General features: G+C 51.9%; 1 non-coding gene across 1 annotated transcript; it reads left to right on the top strand.

Moving 5' to 3' along the window:
* Nucleotides 1–2,293: 2,293 nt before the first annotated feature.
* TRNAI-AAU lies at nt 2,294–2,367 on the top strand. Its single transcript has one exon. It is a non-coding gene; the product is annotated as a tRNA-Ile (tRNA).
* The last annotated feature ends 3,130 nt before the right edge of the window (nt 2,368–5,497 follow it).

Here is a 5,497-nt window from a genome sequence, read left to right as displayed (position 1 = left end):
GACGGCTGGCGCCCAGTGTCCTATGTTTCAGGTGCACCAGCAGTGACGCCACGTCTCTCGGCGTCCCTCAGCGCTCCTCACAGGGTGGGCGCCGTTCCCGGCACGGCAGGGTCGTCACTCTGCTCCCCAGGCCGCACTTTCCATCTCCCTGACCGGTTTCTCTGATAACTGAAGTGCGTACCTCGTAATCCCCGCTCCGTAGCTCGTCACCACCCACCGCGCCCCTCGGTCACGGTCACCCACTTGGTTATCCTCTGTGTTTATGAGTCTTTGTTTGTTCTTTTGATTTTCAGATTCCACGTACAAGTGAAGTCCACGGTATTTGTCCTCTGACTTTCATCACTTGGCAGAATGCCCTCAATGTCCATACAAGTTGACACAGATGGCCAGGTCTCATTCTCTCGTTTTATGCACGAGTTATGCTCCACTGTATCCGCAGCCCCCCGCGGCTCCACATCTGGCGCTGGAAGTCTGCTGCAGCAAACACAGGGGTGCGTGTGTCTTTCCAAGTGGCGCCTCCTTGTCTTTGGGTAAACACCCTGTAGTGGAATTACTAGGTCACATGGTAGTTCTATTTTTAAGGTTTTTAAAGCGTCCCCTTCCCCTTCCCGCAGTGGCCGCACCAGGTTGCCCTCCCTCCGCGGCCGCCCCGCTTCCCTCTCTTCACGTGCTGCCCACGTGTCCTGTTTTTGTTTTCTGACAACTCAAGAATATTTGTTTCCTTTTTTTTCTAGGTTCCGAGGCTTCGCCCCGCGGCGGCTGTGATGCGCCCTGGGGTCGGGGGATGGGATGCCCCCCGGGGCTGGCGACCAAGTTCCCAGCTTGGGGGCCGGGATGCGGAAGGGCTTTTCCTGCGTGCGGTTTTTCCACGGGGGAAACTCTCAGGGAAACCTGATAAGAAGGACCCGCAGCACAACGCTGGTCTCTGGAGACCCCGGACGGCCGCGGGCGCGTCACACGGGAGACACTTGTCGCCCGCGAGGCTCGTGCTCGGTTTGCCGCCCGTCAGTCCGCCGGAGTGAGGCCGCGCTCCGGTCCCGGGCGGCTGGGCTCCGGCCTCGCCCGTTTTTGTCCGCGGGGTTTGTGGCCTTTTCCTTGCCTCTTTGGGCTTTGTCTTTGGACCAGACGAACGCAACAACGAGGGTTTGTGTCTCCTCAACGCATTTCCTCCAAGCTTTCCTGGTTTTCTTCTCGCCTCTACCCAAGGCTAGGCCCACAGTCCATCCTGGAAGAGGAGGGGAGGGAGGGGAGGGAGGGCAGGGAGAAGGAAGAAGAGGGGTGAGGGAAGCGAGGGGGGAGGGAAGGAAGAGGAAGGAAGGAGGGGGAGGAGGAAGGTGGTGGTGGGGGAGCATTCGCCAAGCAGAGCTCAGACGCAGCAGCAACAGGTGCGCGGACGCGTAGACGCGCGCTCACCGGGAGGGTGGACGGACTTCCGGAAGCCGGGGCGGAGGGACAGGCCAGCCGGTGGCAAGTGACCTGGGGGAGGGGGTCGCGAGGGTCCCGTCCAACAGCCTCGCGGAGACTCGGACCCTGGCAGCGCGGTCCCGGCCCTAGGCCCCGAACCTGTCGTGGAAGGGAGGCCGCCGGCGGAGACGCGCTAGTCCTGCTGGGCCCCGGGCTCCTCCGCCCGCCGGTTACCTGGCCTCCGGAAGCTTCCGGAACGGAATCCCAGTGAATTTCTGCTCCGGAAGCGGCCGGCCGGGCGGGGGACTGGAGGATCGTCCTCGGACCTCCCGCCGGACTCCCCGCGGGCGCGTCCGTCGCCGGGAAGACCCCTCCGAGCCGGTCTGTGCGCAGAGCCCGTGCCCCTCGCCTGTCGCAGGGAGAAGAAATGCGGTACGAAGACCGCCGGGGACGCGCCTGTTCAGTGACCTTTGCAAAGAGAAACGTGGGAGTGCTTTCCCGAATCAAGTACAAAGGGGCACGAGCTAAAGTCCTGCCTTTGGTAGAAATTGGGGGGAGAGCACAGTGCGGACCGCGCTGGAAGCCACGAGGCGCAGGGGTGAGTCCCACCCTGGGAGCGAGCTCCGCGAGCACAGCCAGAGAGCCGTCGGAGGGGGGAGGGCGGGTGCCGAGGTTGCCTTGCACAGAAGGCGGTTGTGAGACCCCCAAGCAGGTGACACTTGAACTTGAGCGGTGCAGCACTGTATTGTAATTGAAATTCCGGGCTCAGAAGAAACCGAGGACCGCAACTTCTTCCAAGCTCCAAGGTGAATCTGAAAGCTTTTTTGGGAAGTGATTGGAATATCATGTTTAATATCTAGTAGAGTGTAGGAGGGGAGCCCATGTATCTGGCCGGTTAGCTCAGTTGGTTAGAGCGTGGTGCTAATAACGCCAAGGTCGCGGGTTCGAGCCCCGTACGGGCCATGTGTGACTTTTGTCCCCACTTCCTAAAAATCCTTGAGAGGACAGGAAGGTGAATTAACGTGTGCTGGTAATGTTGACAGGGCACAGGCTGTGGTTTTGTGCCTCCGATTTTGAGGGGGAAAGGAACGGAAAAGATCTGAAGGTCCAGAAATGAACATTTCAGTGGCAACGTGGAAAACAGAAACACTGGGCTTTTTCCATTTCCCAAGACGTCGGAAGATCCCCCATTGTGATGGGTCTCAGGTGAGTTTCCCTCCTCAGGGGTCCGCTTACTCAGCCGGGCGGTCCTTGGCCTGAGCAGGTAAGTAAAGCCTTGCAGAGCAAGTGAGGCCCCAGCCTCTGCCCCATTCTTGCTTCCTGTTTCCTCTTCCCAACCGCCCCCTCCCCCCGCCCGCACTTGACTTAGGGGTACTGGGCTTCAGGACGTGTCTCCTACAGAATGCCCAAACCATGCCATTTGCTTGTCCAGCCACTCGTCAGACCCAAACCCGTCTTCTGGGAGGCGTCAGGTCCCTGCCTCCGGTCCCCGCTCTCTCCCAGAACTCCCAGAGATGTCGGAGGACATCTGTCTTGTGACCTTTACCAAATTGTGCATGTCTGTTGCTCAGGGATCTTCCCCATCAGACTGTAAGAGCTTATTGTCTTATGTTAAGTACTTTTAAAAGTCCGCCTTAACGATTGAAGAATGAAAGAAATGTGTGCAGGCAGAAGGAAGAATTCGAAGGGGCTTCAGATGGTCCCCGCAGGCCCGTGAGATCCATGCTGTCTCAACACAGTGCCTGGCGGTCGGGTGAGGGGGTAGCCTACAGTACATGGCAACTGGTCCCATTTCTCTGAATGTATCCCTGAGGCTCATTCAGAAGGGCTCTATGTGTCCCTGAGTCAAGGTGGAAGGACCAGGATCAGGCCAGAGTGTGTCCAGTAGATCCAAAGGCAGGGAAAGTCTAGAAGGTTGAACTGGGCTGAGGCCGGAAGACGGGAGAGAGGAATCTGACCATCTCAGACCCCAAGAGAGGGAAGGATAAATATGGACAAGAAATGATCCCTTTTGGTTTCAGCACCTGCCATCTCCCTGACATTTACCGATAAATTACCCTAAAACATCAGTTTCATTACTATCACTCCTCCACTCTGACCACTCTCGACCTCTTAGTTTTTATGTGATCTTGTTTTCCTCTCAACTGCTTGGCCCTTCTGTCTGTCACAGTAGGCAGTTAGCTAGGCTCTAAGAGGAAGCCTGGAGGCCAGCAGGGAGGAGGCCATGCCCAGCTGAGGGGAAGGTCAGAGGCCTGTCTGGGCCTCAGTCCCGGAGAAGCCTCATCACACCAGATGGGCCCAAGATGGCGGCGCCAGGACAGGAAACCCTGAGCCCGTGAGGAGAACTGGGAAGCCAGTCCCGAGTGGTGAATATTCTGTCCCCGGGTTAACAGCTGACAGTAAAGGATGGAACCCCAACCCCAGGGCCTGCAGCGCGCGCGCTCTCTCTCTCTCACCCCCTTGCATATCTCCACAGTGTACTCTTCACTTTAATAAACTTTCCTGCTTGTGTGGCTTGTCCCATGTACTTCATGTCTGTCCTTTAATTCCTTCTCCAGACAAGACCAGGAACCTTCAGCAATTCCTTTGGGTCTGACAGGGTCAAGGCCCCAAGCCCCAGGGTCTCCCCAGTTCACCAGAGAACATGCCTAATCATGTTTTGCTCTATAAGGTCAATTAGATCATGGATGGTGTTCAGTTCTTCGCTATGTCTGTTGATTTGTTATCTACTAGACCCATCAATCCACGAGAGGACTGTTGACATCTGTGACTGTAATTGTGGATTTTTCTATTTTTCTTTTCAGATTTATTAGCTTTTGTTTATGAGTTTTGAAGCTCTGTGGCCGGGGCATACACGTTTAGGGAATACACAGTATTCCTTTGGTGAGCTGACACCTTATAATTATGCATCATTTCTCTTTAGACCTGGAAGCGTTCATTGCTTTGAAATCTACTGATACTAGTATGCCCGCTTCGGTTTTTCGGATTAATGCTTGCACGGTGTACCTTTTCCCTTTCTTTACTTTCAGTCTTGTATATAACCTTCAATCTTGCGTATAACTTATTTTTTTCCAAATTTGTATTTAAATCCTAGTTATTGCATATAACTTTTAATCTCAGATATAAGTGTATTTGAAGTGAATTTCTTAAAGTGACGAATCTATTTTAATAGATTCTGGCAATCTCTGACTTTTAGTTGAGATGTTTAGATTCAGATTATTTACATTTAATTTTATGATATTTTGATAGGTTTGCCTATCAGTTTAGTACTTTATTGATTAGTGGTTTGTTCCCTTTGTTTTTTATTCTTCTTTGTTCCTGTTGCTACCTACTTTTGACTCATTTAAATGTCAGTTAAGTGGTCCAGTGATTACCATATGCATGCTGAGCTTTTCATAGTGTACTTAGAATCATTAAATTACCATTCAAGTTAAATAAAGAAACCTCACTACCCTTTAATTTCTTTGCCATAACCTCTTGATGCTATCTGTATAGACACAGAGATACAAAGTTGTAATTTTCTCAGACGTGTGGTAATTTTCACTTTCGATCATCAACTTTACTCTAAAGAACTCAGGAGAGAATGACAGTGTATCACATTTACCTAGATATGTCCTCTCTCTGCTGTTGTTCATTCATTCTTTGTATCTAAGTATCCTTCTGTGCGGGGGACCAGCCCAGGCACCAGAGTCTAAGGGTCTCTGAGTAGGGGGTTGGTGTCGGTGAAATATCTACAAGAAAGAACACAGACCACATGAGTGGTGGAAGAGACCACACTTTACTGTGAAACTTGGTGTCTTATATACCATAGGTGATCACATCTTTCTTTTAATGATTACATTGTTTGTAATTTCTTAGGAAGTTACATGTTTCAGAATAGATCATTGTTTTTTTACGGAAGAGAGAACAGAAAGTTAAAGACAGAAATGAAGTACAATACAGAAGATCAAAAAACATAATTCATCACTCAAAATACATCAGCGGGAGTCTTATTTTGCATATATAGTGTAATATTAACCGAAGCTTATGACAAGGCTATTTTTCTTTAAAGGTTCAAACAATGGTCTGTGAGTAAGGTGCCTCTAACCAGGGA

Source organism: Suricata suricatta, chromosome 7, assembly GCF_006229205.1.
Source record: "Suricata suricatta isolate VVHF042 chromosome 7, meerkat_22Aug2017_6uvM2_HiC, whole genome shotgun sequence".
NCBI classification, from domain to species: Eukaryota; Metazoa; Chordata; class Mammalia; order Carnivora; family Herpestidae; genus Suricata; species Suricata suricatta.
This window is presented reverse-complemented; position numbering and strand designations above follow the sequence as displayed.